Raw genomic sequence first — 15,133 nt, 5'->3', positions numbered from 1 at the left:
TTTGCACATACATATCACTGTAGGACTGAATCGAAGCCATTTTAATGCAAGAAGTGATTATGTTCATGGATAAAACTCTAAAAAGCGTAACTTCGAAACATACAGAGGAGCTTCTTAGAGGTTTGATCACTGTAAAGAGAGAGACTCTAAAAACTACAAAAACTATTCACATGCGGAAAAGTGTGTAAAAAATGAGGGGTAAGAGCATCAGTTGCCAAGAGTTGAAAGTGAAGAGCAGAGGTTGAGATTAAATCAGTCGAGGGGAGTAGAAATGAAGAAAAAAACTGAAGTCTACTAAAACAAAAAAATATTTACTTATATGAAATGATAAAACTGTATCAGAGGGGAAAGTACTCTGATTAAAGTGATAACTGCTCATAAATATGAGGCCTGTGATGATTTAGAGTTTTAAATGGGTTCGGCTCCACGGGTGTAAAAGATGACAACTAAGAATGAAACTATAATAAAATATTAAAAACAAAATGATAGAGATAGATAGATTTTTTCTGGCACAGGACAGGCCTTTGGGTTGAGACTGTATCACAGTTTGCATGATTGATCCACATACAGTAAAAGCAGTGTGTCTGTTTTACCTTATTTGACACACATCGATGCATTTTCCTGTTATTTCTGACTATTTGACGAACAAATAAAAATCCGTTCCGCTTGTGCGAATGAAATCTAAATTACCAAAACTGACTAAAAACACAAAATATGAATCAAGCAGCATTACAAACAAACACACATTGTACATTATAGTTCTGCTTTAACTTGACTTGATGGTTTCGTTGCTGATTTCATGAGAGATGTTTCTCCCTCGAGCTCTGCACGACACCCGTCTATATCATAGTGCACTCAAGGTTGGGATGTTATTTAACAGTTGGTCTCTTCTGGTACAAACATGGGTACAAAGTGTTCCACTGCAGGATGTCCGTCTGTCACGTTCTCCGTCTAGCCACAAGGGGGCAGCAAAAGATCATTTCAGGGCAGATTGCGAACCGTAAATACACATAACTAACCTGTTTTATCTGGATCAAAACAGAGGAAATGTAATTCAATTCAGCCTGAAAGATCTACTGACTCTTGGCATCATGATGAAAAACAAAACAAAGTGTAATGTTTAGTCATCAAGCAACTATTCACTGCCAGGCGTAATGATTATTATGAGACTTGAAGTTGGTGGCAGCCAAGTGTTTGGGCTTTATTCTACATTGCTGCAAGTGCCTCAAAACAGGGATACCCAGATTTGATTTCTAGCCAGTCTACTGTATGTCATTCCCCTGCCCTGTAACTATCCAATGGAAGCAAAAAAAAAAATACCAACAACAACAAAATCTCTTTAACTGAAGAATTTACTGCAGGCACTCAGTCCACTCGGCTGGAATGTCCGTCTAACTGCACTGTGGGATTGCTGGAAGGTGTAAAGTAGGGCAGGGGGACACAGGAGAGCCTGTCAGAAGTTATATATGGAAAAGAGAGCAGCAGGCGGACACTGTACCATCTTATAGGGTACAATGCAACCACAAGTTCCAGAGAAAGAAGCAGCTGTAAGGAAACAGGCATTCCTGGTTGGTTTAACAGCAATTTGGATGTAAGATTAAAAAATAAACAAATAAAAAAGATACAAGGCAAATACAGTAGATGGTAGTTTGAAGGGTGGAGCACTGTGTGTGTGTGGTGGGTGTAGGGACCAGTATGACTTTGGCTTCATGCCCTAACTGTCATGTAATAAATGAGGAACCAGTGTCTCAGTTTACTTCCCTAATGGCTTGCATTCAGATTCAGAGGGCCACTTTTCCTGACAAACGTTAGTTATTTACAGACGTTCAATGGACAACGTGAACTAAGAACGACAAAAAGTTACCTCAGATAAGCAGGTGGCCACATTATAGCTTTATGGCTTTGACCCAGCGCGTCTTGTCGATTGTCTGGGGAAACACTGGGGTTTTCCATGAAGATAAACAAATTCTATAACAAAACAAAAAAGCCATTGTAAGGTTTTTGCGATGATTGTGTTGTGGGTGGAACCTTCATCATAGCAGCAGCAGTGGACAAGTAGTGATGTAGTACTTGTTAAAACGATTTATCAGCTCAAGTGGCGATCAGACAGTAAACCTGCAGGCATGAATATGGAAATGTTCTTTTCAGTTAGAGTCTTTCAACAGTCACAGTTATCTCAGATAACTCAGAAGTTCCCCTGAAATGCTCTGTAAATTCCCCCCTCTTTGCTTTCGTTGTTTTCACTCCCTTCCTTTCCCGTCACAGCAGCAGCACAGCTCGACCCAAACGGATCAAGTATTAACCGTTAACTGCTCCGAGGAGGGAACACCTTATCAGAGTGTGATACACATCCAGCAGTGGTTTCCCGCCGCCGGCTTCCCTTGCCGCCTTCCACACAATTTTGAGTCACACACACACCCACACGCACACACACACACACACACACACACACACACAACAGTAAACAGTCTCTTTTTCCCTCTTTGTGTCCCTCTCACACACCTACTGATCAGCACCACTTCATATCAGCAGACAGTCGTCCTCGCCAGCCGCAATGTAAATCAGCCCGAGTGTGGTTAAGGCCGGTTACCAACTGTTGTGGCGTACAAATGTGCCAACCAACTGTGCTGAGCGACAGCCAGTACGTGTCTGAATTCGTGCAACTCTATCAAAACAACCGTTTTCTTGAAAAGATTCAGCGCTAATTTAACACATTAAAACTTTTTCCTTTGAAAGTTTTCTGATTGGCGGCTTCAGTGAAAGAGGCGATGCATTTAATATGATGTTTTCCTTCATTGCTGTCTGCAGAGGAGGTCAAAACTACAGCAGCTCTTGCAGAGGAAAGAACAGCTTTATAAAACTGTTGCGTTTCAGCTTGCAGCTTCCAACAGGGGTCAGCCACAACAACTGTTGCTGGAGTTCTGATGTATTCAGAATTTTTTTTTTCTCCCTTCTGCGTTCACCTTGAAGTAGGTGAACTCGTGCCAGAAATATCTGCAATGTACGTGTACAGCTCAGCAGCATGCCCATATTTGATGATATATTATTTGTGGGCATGCTGTCTCTTCAGATGGTTAAAACACACGTGAAACATGCATGAACCCACAAGAAAATCTGTCCATGCAAGAAGACAACACTGTATTGTCTGTCAAATTATCCACTTTTTACTACTCATCATGGGTAAATCTTCAGATGCTACATGCCAAAAGCCATAAATAATGCACTCTGAATTTGTACACAGCCCACAGACATAAAGTGCAACTACAAGTCCCTGCAGGAAAAAGCTAAATGCATAGTTGTTTAATAATCAATAGAGCACATTACATAATTTCTCTGCCTGAGATCAAATGTCACACATGTTGTCTCCTGTCCACCGGGTACCGCATGACACCGATGTTTTCTCATGCACCGAGCTGACACAGCTCCGGATGTGGGATACACTGCAATAACATGCTTGCATGCAGCATAGAAATGCACAAACGGAGAGCACAGTAAAAGTATTTGAAATATTTAGGGGTGTATGAGGGCAGGTCGAATCCTCCTACCCTGCCTTCTGTTTAGTATGTTGAAGCACACGACTTCTTCATACAACAGGGTTCATTGTTAGAAAAGGTGGGGTGAAGAGGGTGTGTGAGCGTGCACGACAGCTGCTATTGGTCTACATGCCATCTAATGTTACAGCGGGTTGCATAACATGCCTAAAACATGCGTGAGCCATGTGCGGTTACACACACACACACACACACACATATTGTTTAACAGTCACCTGTAAAAAGTTACTGGAGCTCTAACATTTACCTACAAGTGCAAGTTTAACAGTCTCAAGAAGAAGCAGTGAAAGAGAAAAGTGGCCACAGGTCAAGTTAAGCAGCGACGTGCTCGTCGTCAGCGCGGAAACGTTTGGCGCGCACGTCCTTCAGAAACTGTACAAACAAGACAAGTAGCATCTGGTGGTTTAAAAACGCTCACAAAGATGAGTTCGATTTAATATGATGTGGCTTTTGGAGCTGCTCATATCGCTTCACTGGCGATCATCAAAATAAAACTGCAACGGTGGCACAATTCTATCCAACGTACCAGCATTTACACTGGAAGATGCAAGGAAGTAAGTATTAAAAACAGAAAATTGAAGCGATGTTGTAGGAGATGTTGAGGTAGCATCAGAAAGATCTTGATGGAGAAAACAAAAAAAATCAAATGTTGAAGAAAGTTTTCATATTTGAAGCTTTCTGAAGCTCGACTGACTTTAATCGATGTCCGTCTTTAGTCTAGTTAACTAGTGAACAACTGAACAAGCTCCCCAGAAGTTGTTTACAAGCTGTAAACACTGACATATTATGAGGGTTTCATATTTTACGCATATCCAGAAGTGTCTATGAAATCTAACATTTAATCTTCTCTTAACTTTGGCTAGCTCTCCATCACCTCTGGTTCTTTAGGTGTTAAATTCTATGTTTCTGCTCACCGGCTCGTTGTTTCTCTGCTGTTTGAGACAGTAAACAAAAAGTGAAGCTGAAGAAAAATACACAAAACATGAAGTGGAAAGACATTTAAGCACACTAGAACTGGAGAGACGCAGTGATAATCAAGTCTACGGTTGTCACTAACAATCATTTGATTCTTTAAGTTAAATCTGCATCATTTTCTAATCATGAAACCCTGTTTTTAAAAGTCCTCCTGTCAAGATCCAGTTTGAAGATGATGGCGCAAATTCCTAACTGAATTTTTTCTTTAATTAAATCCACACATAGCAAGTATGAGGCAGTGTGATATAGCAGCACATAGATACTGTACACAATGCAAAGAGAGGAGGAAGAACGGGAGGGGGAAGGTTATATCAGTCCAGCAGCTCACTTTTCCTCCCGGGTGGGTTTACTAATTTGTTGCATAAGAACAGTCAAAGCACAATGCATTTTAGTACACAGTGTACTGTTTTATGACTTGTAATTGTGTATAATTGGGATATATAGTTGCGCTTCTTCAATCTTCGCCTAATTTAATTCCTAATTGAAACCTCAATTGTAAATCCAAGCCCCGTTTTTCTACAGACTGGCAATGAGACACACAAAACTGCGTTGCTGGTTTCCACGCCGGCAGCGAGAGCGTTAAGCGCTGCATTATGGGAGGCTCCCGACCCCACCCACTCCGAGGCTCTTTGCATATCGGGCGGGAAGCTGTGGCTCTTTGTTGCTGCTGAGCCCAGCCGAAGTCCCTCCCACAAAACACCGCACTGGCGGGAAAAAGGCCGGCTCCAGTGCTTAACTCACTGACAATAGAGAAACACAGATGCACACAAACACACACACACACACACACGGCCTCTTTGTCTCACACACTGTACACTGCAGAGAGTACAGAAAATGGGCACACAAGCATGCACACAACAGGCAGTCGTGCTGCTTTATGAGCCTGCACACCCTTTTCCTGCCTGAGAGCAAAAGGTGAAAACAAGTGGACAGACAGATAAAAGCAGAGGGAGAGGATTTACTGTGATATGAAGTGCGGTTAAGGGCCGAGACCTTTAGGCAGCCCACCAGACACAATACACCGAGTGGGTAAGCAGCTTTGTCTAAAATAAGCACATTATATACAATACGTGACAATAGAGTGTGTGCTGCCCTCCTGAGCGCTGCCCTGGGAAAAGAGTTCAGTGAGTTGCTGGAAAAAACAGGAAGGCATGTCATGCTCTGGATTGGGGAGGGGAGGAGAAGAAGAAGGAGGGAAAAAAAAAAAAAAAAGTACCGAGCGTCCCCCGCATTACATAACCAAGCAGGAAATATGCAGCAGAGAGAGAGAACGGCAGAGAGACTATAGGAAGCCATGCATACGCTGCACCTATGACACTTTCCTTAAAGGCTTTTCACATCTCATCACATCTCTCTTCTTTCCTTTTTTTTATTTTGGTACACGGCGGCCACTACGGGAGCCAGACAGTGCAAAAAAAAAAGAGAGAGAGGAAGCTGCATGAACTCATTGAACCCCCGGTCATCCCTATAGACACACACACATCAATAAATGATGGTCTGCGCTTGGCTTTGGATGCAAACATCACATTGAAACGTTACGAACATGGGCTGGATTAGGCGCTCATCCCTCATTGTGCAACTCTGGTCGTGTGTGTGTGTGTGTGTGTGTGTGTGTGTGTATAATCCATAATGCATACAGGTACAAACACACAACCACTACACTTAGATTTAGGAGCGGCACATGTTGTGTTTCTTTTTATATCAGCAATATGAAACAGAGGGGAAAAAAAGCAAACTTCTCTCTCACACAGGACCAAACAATGCTCTTTTTATCTGATTGAGTCACACCTGACAGTGTTGTGTTTCTCACTTGGTTACGCAACAGCCATGTTTTGAACCGTCTTCCTCCTTATAGACAGCAAAACGCTGACCCTGAGCAGAGGAAGCTTTTGCACACACACACACACACAAAACTCAATCTTTAATTAGAGGATGGATGTCAAAGGGCATAAACATGAGCACTCGGTGTGTCTGTACACAGGATAAAGCTCAGAAAACCTCAGCAGCTGGTAGCCTGATGGTTGACCTTTCGCTGCTCTTAACTGTCTTTGCCTACAGTGACAACAAAACAGATACACAACCGAGTCCTTCACATTCCACATACTGAGATTATGAAACTGTGTGGTGTCTAGCGTTAGCCTGCTGACAAAGATTTAGCCTTCTGCATTATCTGTAAACATGCCCCGCGTTGGCAGAGGCCGTTATTTCCCGTCAAAAACCGGCGATCGAGTCAACAACGGCTACAGCTGCGGCTCCGTCTGATTAGCTGTTTGCATGTCTGTCTGTGAGTGGAGGTGTGTGTGAGTATTTTTTTTTTTTTTTGTCTCGCCAGGGCCAGATGGCAGAGAATGTTTAGTCAAATGGGATTAGAGATTAGGATTAAGTGGACTTCAAATTACCTAGACGCACAGTCACTGGATGACACACTACTACAGCAGAGCTCTGAGGCGGAGGAGCCCTGCAAGTTCAAATCCACAAACATGTGTTGAGCGTAGTTAGCATACAAAGTGGGAAAATTCACAGGAAAAAAAAACATAAAAACAGGTTTGACCGGTTCAAAATCCATCCATCCATTATCTATACACCGCTTAATCCTCACTAGGGTCGCGGGGTGCTGGAGTCTATCCCAGCCAACTTAGGGCGAAGGTAGGGGACACCCTGGACAGGTCCTGGTGCAAAATGATCCACTAAATTAATTATTAAAGTAATTTAAATTAAGTAAATTGTCTGAAATTTTGAGAAATACACGTTTTCACTTCCTAGTATGAAGGAGTTGGATGCTAATCATCAAGCTACCACGAGCAGCCAGTTAGCTTAGCTTAGCATACAGACTGGAAACAGTGTCGTCATTACATTAGCAACAATTTGCTATTCTTTAACTGAGATCAGGTACCTCCTTTCTGGTCTTTATGCTAAGCTAAGCTAACCAGCTACTTGCACTAGCTTCAGATTTGCAGTACAAACATTTTAATGTTCCTCATGTTTCAATTTAATTGTTCGCTCTATAAAAAACTAAGGCCTTGTTCTTGCCAATAGTAATATTTCTCTAGATGGATAACCAAAGAGCTCCAGCTGATGGCACTGGGACATCTCTTTATTTGGTTCTTGAAGATGTTTCAGCTCACAAACAAAAGCCTTCTTCAGTTGCCTTCTACCGAACAGAACAGAAAGAATAGAATGGAACAGAACTTTATTGATCCCTTTGGTGGAAACCTCAGGAAAACTGCTGAATAATTGTAATAATTAGTAATTTTTAATAATGTAATTGTATAATCACCATGACCTGAATGACAGTCTTCACAGACCTCGAGACAAATATCTTCCATCTGTCCACATGACCGTCTTTTTACAAAACATCTCTGTACGTATGCAAAAACAACTACAAAGGCAGAAAAGTGTAAATTCCAAAACTATAAAACTTGTCAGACAGCTCGTATATCACGGAAGCTTTTATGTTAGACTCAGGCCTTAACAAACGCCTATCGGAGAGTCTCGGTGTTAACAAAGCTCAGGTAACCGGGATATTGCACTGGTGCGCTATTCCAACGCTCAACGTAATTCCTCTATGGAGACTTTAGGTTGCATTCATGTTCTCAATAAAGATAGAAAATAAGTCTGAGATGATTTTCCACTTGTGAATCTTGGCTGCTGGCCTGGCATTAAAACTTCAACGATACAACTACAAACACCACAAAAGAAAATTCTGTCATTTTTCTGGACTTTTACCTGCAGATGTTGTGGACCAAGTGATATCGGGCCCGAGTGATGCAGCAATACCAAGTGGTAAACTTCTAACTGCTCATGCTAACCAAATGTAAAGAAGCTGGTATATATGTCTACTGTTATTGTTGTTGTTTCAGGAAAATGTTGGTAACACAAAGTAGCAAAAGACATGCATGCACAGAGGTGACATTATGGCTTCTGTCCACACAGATACATACAAACGAATAATAAATAATTTCATCTAAAATATTGCATTTTATTTATAAACCATATTTACAAATTTGCATTCAAAAATCTCCAGCAGACAAAAAAATTCTACCTGCAGCAACGTCACAAAGTCGCCCCGCGCCACGTGAAAAACCCCAAACCTGGCAACCCTGCAGTCCAAAGCCATTTAATTTTATGATGATGAAATGGAAAAATAGACCATTTTCACACTGGCTTTTTTCCCCCTGAAAAATGATCAATCTGATAAACAAAACTGCAGCTTTCTGGAAATTTTATGATGATTTCTTCAGCACTAAGATGAACAAATGCCACCACATGTTCACGCTACGTCAAAAGCCGCTGCTCACCAGACGCATAGAAAATATGAAGTCTGGTCTAAGCAGTTCATTCACAGCATAAAGCCAGGACCAGATGCCAAACCTCCATGGCAAACAGGCCAGACAACAAGCATCTATAGGCTGCAGCATGTTACATAAGTCAGCCTGCAGTTCCCCTGCACTGGGCCTCCTCTATAGGACAGTGTGTGCTCTGTGAACATATACAGCCACTGATCCGCTATAGGGCAGGACCGGACCGAGAGAGGCAGAGACAGAAACGGAGCTCAAACTGGGTGAATTATTGTGCGGCTCGTTGACTGATGCGGCTATACATACAAACACAGAGGAGAGATTTATGCCTGCGCCGGTAGCAGCAAGTCATCAAATCAAATACTCAAGAATGCAGAAAAGCCCACTTTGAAAGGGCCTGTGTGTGTGTGTGTGTGTGTGTGTGTGTGTGTGTGTGTGTGTGTGTGTGTGTGTGTGTGTGTGTGTGTGTGTGTGGTGGTCCAGGGGGGCGGCGACGGTTGCAGGTCTCCCATTTCAAAGCCGATCTGGTGTGTCGATTCTTTGTGCTCAACGTCGGCCGCTAATGAACTCACTGAGTGCACATACGGCCGCGTGTCCACAGATGATCCACTGCATCACGGCGCGTAAATCACTAATTAGCCTTGTGACCGTGGACGCTGCCCTACTTCTCCACTTGTGTGAACGTGGACGCAGAGTTCAAGGGGCTTTATGTCATCGAATTGCGCAAGCTTGCTCCTTTAAATGCGGAGTGATTCAGCAGTGCCTGGAGGTGCCAAGCCAGACTCGCTGAGGCACTCAAGATAAGAACATACCATACATAAATTCACCAAAAGAAGAAATGAGGCACTTAAAAGTGTATCATGCGACTGATAGAAACATTTTTCCTCGTTCAATGACTGCTCTTATCGTGTAGGTTTTTTGGAATTACAGAGATAAATAAAATCATTTAGGGAAAAGAAAACGAAAAAAATGTACAACAGAAGGAAAACAAACCATTCGATCGCAGAATAGGTTATAAAAGCCAGACACCAGTTGCACAGTGACCTTTGCTATCACCGTGACTCCCATACTGTATGGTAAGCCCCCAGTAAGCTTGAGACCTGACCCAGTTTGGAAAGAGAATGTGGGACACACACACACACACACACTTCCAGCTATTATATAGCTGGAAATATTTTTAGTCATGTGGATGAGGTCAAACACGGAAAGCCTGTGAACCAAACGTGTCCTGAAAGAACACGTCTAAGACTGCAGCTGTAAACGTACAGAAACAGATGATGGAGTGTTAACCAGGAACGCAGAACAATTGTGTGCTTCTTAGGAGACGAGAAAAAAAAAAAGAAGTGGCAGGTGAGAAGATGGAAAGGGAGCGCCAAAAGAGGCCTTTGGAGCAACGCCAGGTATTGTGTAAGTGGTTTTACAGCACAGAGACACACCTTGGTTCAAAAGGGGTACGACATGCTGCTGGATAAACAAAGACCTGCAATCAGTGCTGTGAAAACAGTCTCCCCTCGCAGCCTGAACCGGTGGTTTATACCACTGTCAGAGCAGAAATGAGCTCAACTGAGCTCCACTGAAAGACAGCAGCACAAATCAGGTGAGTAGTCATTACCAAACAAAAGAACCAGAAGAACGTATTTTCTGACAGTAAAACAAGGTGGCAGCAGGCAAACAAAGCACAAAGCTCAGTGCTGTGTAAGCATGCCGACATGGGCCCGGCCAGATAAAGGCGAACATCACGTCATATTTTTCACTTGAGTGGAAGAAAGTCATTTACAAGCTGAGAAACTTCCAAGATATATTCTTTATTTAAAAACTAAAGTGAATTGTAACTTAAGACAAACACGTTTAACATTTATACATGGAAGACTTTCAGTCGATGCGAATAATCAACCCTTTATTTCGTCTCTTAACCTCAAAACCCGCCGGCAGGTTCGACATTAATAGAGCCAGAAACTATAAAACAGAAAGACTCATTGAAATTTGTACTTTTCTGATTGTAGGAGCCTAAATCTATTTCCTTGGTTCTGGATTTGGTTCTTATTTTACCACGATTATTTCTATTTGGTTTTGATTTTTTGTTCTACAGTAACTTTGATATTTAAAGATTATGATTAACATTTTTATTTTGCTAAATTTATCTGTTATTTGGTTAAATGTTGTTAATCATATTTTTGGATATTTGAATTCTGTGTTTGTGTGGTGTTTTGGTTTATTGATTTGTTTTTGATATTTTGGTTCACTATATTAGGGTCCCTTAAATTTGCAAGGGCTCTTGGGAAATGAATGATGGCATGGAGCCAAACAGTTATTCGACTGCACACGCTTTGTATCCTCGTTTTGCTTCTGTCTGTAAATTTTTATTTTTGTGAACTAAAGAATCCCTTTTCAACCGCAACTTGGTGTCAGCTGGATTTTATCGTTGGAGTACACCCAGTCAGTGTATACAATGTGGATATTGGAAAGCTACGGGGGAAAAGTGAGTCAAGCTGGGCTTCATGAACTTTAGACCACTGATGGTCCTTGAACTTATCATCAGTGATGCTGCGCTTGAAAACTTGAAATCTTCAAAAGCTTCTAATCGGAATATTTCATCAAAATTGTTTTATTCCGCTTTCAAGTCTCATTGAAAATTAACCAAAAATAATTCCTAGATTCTATAAAAACAATCAATTCTGTGCTCGTTGGTGCAGACGAGAGGCCATTAGTGACTCAGCAGAGACCAACAGTCACATGACTAAAAATATTTTTGGCTGAACTGCAGGCAGTGTCAGATAGGAAATTTAAAATCTAAGTAGGAAAATGTCTATAGTGCGGACAGCAAGCAGGTTTCTTTAATCACGTACAGCTTTACAATTACGTCATACTGGGAAAAAAGACATTTCTGACTTCTGTTTACTTCTAGTCGTGGTTGTGCTGTTTTCATAGGGGAACTTTATATTGCAGCAAAAATGTGACAGGAGCAAAGAAAAAAACTGCTTAAGGTTCAGAGGGTTAAGGCACAATCTGTAGAAATAGAAAAATAAACCTCTTAAAATGTAAATTAAAGAAAAACCCAAAACATTAAAATGCAGAATTCTTCAGCTGCACAGGCCATTAAACATCTCATTTGTCCTTTAGAGTTCACATCCCTACGACAAAAACCTCAAGACCAACGCTTCTGTCTGTGAACATTCACTTATGAACGTATTTATGCAGGATTTCAAACGTGTTTTTTTTTGTTCGTATCAACAATCAGCACAGTTCAGAGTTATTACTTCCATTTGGCTCCATGGGAGGAAACAGAGGACTGTAATTAAACATCCATTTGTTGGTGCACAAACGTGAACGAAAATGGATGTAGTCCAGCTTTTAAAATGTCACAGGTACTTCCTTGTGTGTCGTCCTGGTGTCTTTGGAGGAATCCTGAGAGGCTTCAGTGCAGCCCGGGGCAACAGTAGCACCAGAGTCCTCTGAGAGAGTCTCTCCTGCAGACACTGGAGGTGCACCGGCACTCAGGGACCGGTCACCGGCTGGATCAAGCTTCCTCTTTTTCCTCACATGATAGTGATGCTTCTTGGATTTCAGGTGAGCTGCGGGCACAGAGGATAAACACTCCAGGATATATATCAAGTATGAGACAGCACTGTTTCATCTCAGTGACACTTGTAGATCGTGATCCAAATGAATCACACTCGAGGAAAACAAGTAGAAACTTTGCACGATGAGTCCCGGAGGTGGTCTTGAAGGTTCTAAGTTAGGTCATCTTAAACAGGGAACAGAAAAAATCAAGTGTCTTTAATATCCTCCATTAAGATAATAAGTAGAAGTGGGCGTTAATGCGTGAGAATAATTCAATCGCATTCACTGTAACGAGGCAGAAACACTCTCAGGGTTTTCAGGATATATTATATATATATAGTCATAGACCAGTTTTACAGAATATATATTGTGATGTCCAAATAAATAACCCCCTCAGCTGCAAACCTGCTTGTGGGGTTCAAAGCTGAGTTGTATTTACCAAAATGATCACACCATTTATCAGAAACAGTGAAAACAGAGAGAATCACGAGGTTGTGACCTTTCTAATGACCCTCATCTGTTAGGTGCCGGTCGGACGGGAAATGAAACCAAATCGAATCAAAAAAAAAAAAAAAAAAAATCAGGGACTTTTCAGCTTTGTTTTCACAGAGCAGATCGGAGAAAAAAAGAATGGCACCAAATTAAAAACGTAAGTAGTCAAACATCTATTGTATGTATTGTTTTTGCAATATTGGTAGAACCTGTGAACACTTGAAAAACGTACATGTTTATTCCTTTTTTTAAAAAAATTTTTGCAACACAATTAAAAAATGAAGTTCACCGAGTTCATCATTTACGGCACTTTAACGATGTCATACTGCTCTACAGAGATTTTAGAGTTTGTCTCCTTCTAGCCAGCCACAGTGAGTAAAAATACGACAGAAGCAAAAACCACCCAGAAGCTGCTTGGTGTACGAGGGGTTAATAACGTGTCGCCATGTTGTATGAAGTGCCTCACCTGTCCACTCCAGGTCACCAATGATGACTTTGTCACACAGGTCACAGGTGTGGTGGCTGCGTTTGTTTCTCTGCTCCGCCGCCTGCACTCTGATTGGAGCAATAGCTGGTTCTTCACCCTGATAAGTGGAATTAAAAAAGAAAAAAAGCTGACTGAATTAGGCCCGATAGCATGTTTAGGGCATACCGAGTTGAGAAACAAAGAAGAAGACGGAAAAGAAAAAATGCTGGACAGTTGGCAGGTGAGGAAGGAGAGCTGCAAGGAAAAAATAAGAAGAAAAAGAAGAATGACAGAAAAGACTGTTGGATAAAATGCGACAGAAGGGACAGGAGAAAGAATGGAGGGAAAGTAAGGTCGAGAAGTGTATTTAGGAACACGACAGAAAGATGTAAAAGAAAAAAAACAGTCGAGGAAGAAAAACTGCAAACAATAAAGCGAACAAGGGAGCAAATGGAGATAAAAGAGGCGGGTAAGGTTGTAGTAAAAGGAAGCAAGGAAGGAAGGAGACGCAAACAACAAATTTGATTGCAATAAAAACGGGCAGAATGATAAAGAGTGCACCAATAACAGGCAGTGCAGAAACAGATCAGCGCTCCATGATAAAAGTAGCTGCCAGCTGCAGGCCCCACCTTACTGAGGCTGTCCAGTATCTGCAGTGCAGGGTTCAGCACCGTCTCCTCCCACCTCGACACGTCTGTCACATCCAGGCCAAACACTGACGGGACGTTGTCTCCTGGTCCTGCACACGCACAAAGGTCAGACATGCACAGTTAGCATGCTTTATGCATTTTACAAGGCCAGCTGCCGATAAAAGGGAATGATGGCTTTTCGGGGTTCTTATGTGATTCGGTTTTTCCAGTTATTTAGAAGTAAAGCCCCTGACAACAACAACAACTAGACCTACTGTGCTTTATAATGTATATGAGTAAGCAGCCAGCATGCAATTCATTCATTCATTACACCAGACAATCACAAAGTGCTTATCTGAGCCTGCTGATTGCACATCTAATAGGAAACACACAGGCTAAAGAGGGTCTGACTGCCTGTCAGAAAGGCTCAGACGGACCAGTGCGAACTGGGAAACGCTACAGGAGCAGTGATGTGCTGGAGCCGCACCCTGAGGCTCCGTCAACCTGCTGACTCACACTGGCTCGATAATGTCTCTCCCTCCTTCCTCCCACCCCTCTCTCCTGTGCACCATCTCTCTTTCTCTCGCCATCAGTCTTGCTTCAGCTTTCACTCACTCTCTCCTTCTCCCTCTAACTGTTCCACCCCCGTGTTTCTATTTTGCATCAGTCAGCAGTCTCCAGGCCAGGCCTCAGCATTAAACAGCAGCACCAGTCCCTGCCCTGCTCGTCTCTCTGTCTGTCTGAGAGTCCGTCTGCACGAAGAGCCACTGCCCTGCATCGACTGAAGACGCACCTTGTAGAGAAAGTGACTTCTAACAGGTGCAACTTTATGCAAACAAAGTCATATTTTATATTTACAGACTACCAACTGGAGTCATAAATACAGGGGCAGAAAATATAGAAAAACTAAATCATAGTGTAAAATAATTCGTTTTAATAAAACAGAAAAAAGACAAAAGAGGCTTGCAAGTGCTGTGATATGTTCACAACACGGGTAACCGTTAGGGAAAAGGGTTAACATTCTTTTTTGTTATATAAGGAACTGAACGTTTTTTCATCCAGACAAATAGAAGAGCCTTTAAAAATACAGAGCAGTGTTTTCTTTCTTTCCTTATTTTCTATTCTAACCTTTAGTTAACCAGAGAAAAGGTTCACAGAGGT

The 15,133-nt window shown here is 42.0% G+C and overlaps 1 long non-coding RNA gene across 1 annotated transcript; it reads right to left on the bottom strand.

Annotated features, from left to right (window-relative positions):
- Nucleotides 1–11,826: 11,826 nt before the first annotated feature.
- LOC103375481 (uncharacterized) lies at nucleotides 11,827–14,076 on the bottom strand. The gene is made up of 3 exons (XR_521214.1): nucleotides 13,973–14,076; nucleotides 13,344–13,461; nucleotides 11,827–12,396 (listed from the first exon to the last, which is right to left on the bottom strand). It is a non-coding gene; the product is annotated as an uncharacterized LOC103375481 (long non-coding RNA).
- Between the last annotated feature and the right edge of the window lie 1,057 nt (nucleotides 14,077–15,133).

This window comes from Stegastes partitus, unplaced genomic scaffold (assembly GCF_000690725.1).
Source record: "Stegastes partitus isolate 25-593 unplaced genomic scaffold, Stegastes_partitus-1.0.2 Scaffold2617, whole genome shotgun sequence".
In the NCBI taxonomy this organism is placed as follows: domain Eukaryota; kingdom Metazoa; phylum Chordata; class Actinopteri; family Pomacentridae; genus Stegastes; species Stegastes partitus.
The sequence above is the reverse complement of the archived record's forward strand: the minus strand, read 5'-3'. Positions and strand labels throughout refer to the sequence as shown.